The sequence below is a fragment of the Otolemur garnettii genome, unplaced genomic scaffold, assembly GCF_000181295.1.
Source record: "Otolemur garnettii isolate 467f Iridium unplaced genomic scaffold, OtoGar3 scaffold00002, whole genome shotgun sequence".
NCBI classification, from domain to species: Eukaryota; Metazoa; Chordata; class Mammalia; order Primates; family Galagidae; genus Otolemur; species Otolemur garnettii.
In genome coordinates, this window is record NW_003852397.1 from 49,546,476 (window position 1) to 49,548,173 (window position 1,698).

At 42.0% G+C, this 1,698-nt stretch overlaps 1 protein-coding gene across 1 annotated transcript in view; it reads left to right on the plus strand.

The window, feature by feature from the left end:
- Nucleotides 1–1,698, plus strand: part of CNOT10 (CCR4-NOT transcription complex subunit 10) — a 99,723-nt gene that overhangs the window by 80,882 nt on the left and 17,143 nt on the right. The window lies entirely within an intron of this gene.

Below are 1,698 nucleotides of genomic sequence, written 5' to 3' on the forward strand. Positions count from 1 at the left end.
AGGAGACTCGCTTGAGCCCAGGAGTTGGAGGTTGCTGTGAGCGTGATGCCATGGCACTCTACCCAGGGGGATAGCTTGAGGCTCCGTCTCAAAAAAAATAGCTGGACTTTGTGGTGGGTGCCTATACTCCCAACTACTGGGAAGGCTGAGACAAGAGAATCACTTGAGCCCAAGAGTTTGAGGTAACGATTAGCAGTGACACCACGACACTCCATGGAGGGCCACAAAGTGAAACTCTGTCTCAAAGAAAATTTTTTTAATTATCTCTTTAACAGTGGAAGTTTTCATTGTTGTACCTGAAGATTAGTAGAAATGGCATTTGTGGGCGGCACCTGTGGCTCAGTGCGTAGGGCACCGGCCTCATATACTGAGGATGACGGGTTTGAACCTGGCCCCAGCCAAACTGCAACAAAAATATAGCTGGGCATTATGGCAATCGCCTATAGTCACAGCTACTCAGGAGGCTGAGGCAAGACAATTGCCTAACCCCAAGAGCTGGAGGTTGCTGTGAGCTGTGATACCATGGGACTCTACCAAGGGCAACAAAATGAGACTATCTCTTGAAAAGAAAAGAAAAGAAAGAAATGGCATTTGCTATATTGAGCATTAGACAAAATCGTTGGACTTGTGTCCACTGCTAGGCCTAACTGGAGCACTTTAGACCACAAAATAAGTCAGGTCCTCAGAGACAAGACCCACTAAAACATAATTTGATTAACATGATAAATCTACTTTGATGAATGCAGTTTAAACAAGATTTTTAAATATTTAAAATATTAAAAAATAAACCAGGCTCTGTGGCTCATGCCTATAATCCGAGCACTCCAAGAAGCCAAGGCGGGTGCATTGCTTGAGCTCAGAATTTTAAGACCTGAGCAAGAGCAACACCCCATATCTACTAAAAACAGAAAAACCTTGGCCAAGTTCGGTGGCTCGCACCTGTATTATTAGCACTTGGGAGGCACAGGTGGGTGGATTGTCTGAGCTCACAGGTTCCTGACCAGCCTGAGCCAGAGCCAAATCTCATCCCTAAAAATAGCCCAGCTTCGTAGTAGGCACCTGTAGTCCCAGCTACTCGGGAGGCTGAGGCAAGAGAATCACCTAAGCCCAAGAGCTGGAGGTTGCTGTGAACTGTGACACCACAATACTCTACCGAGGGCAACAAAGTGAGACTCTGTCTCTAAAAAAATAAATTAAATAAATAAATGAGCTTTTTTTTTTTTTTTTCTCCAGCCGGGGCTGGGCTTGAACCTGCCACCTCCAGCATATGGGGCCCGGTGCCTTACTCCTTTGAGCCACAGGCGCCACCCATAAATAAGCATTTTTTTAAAAATTTTTTCTTAACCATTTCATGAAATGGTTTTATTCAAACTCTCATATTGGTATCATTGGTACTGTGCTAAAATTTTCCATAGCATATCATCTTTCCTTTTATCACAATTGAGTTTAAATACAGTACTTTTGAATCTTTGTGTAATGCTGATCCTAAAAATTTTATCCAACGCCATGAGTATTTTACATAACACTAGAACAGTTGTTTATTCATTCATCCTATAAATATATACTTATGAACTCCAAAATGTTTCCTCTTTTGCTTTTTAGTGGTCTTTATTTACAATGTGCAACACTCAGAATTTCAACGTCTTATTCTGACAAATAATTCATATTTGACAATTTTTGCCTTAAAACTGGTGAGCC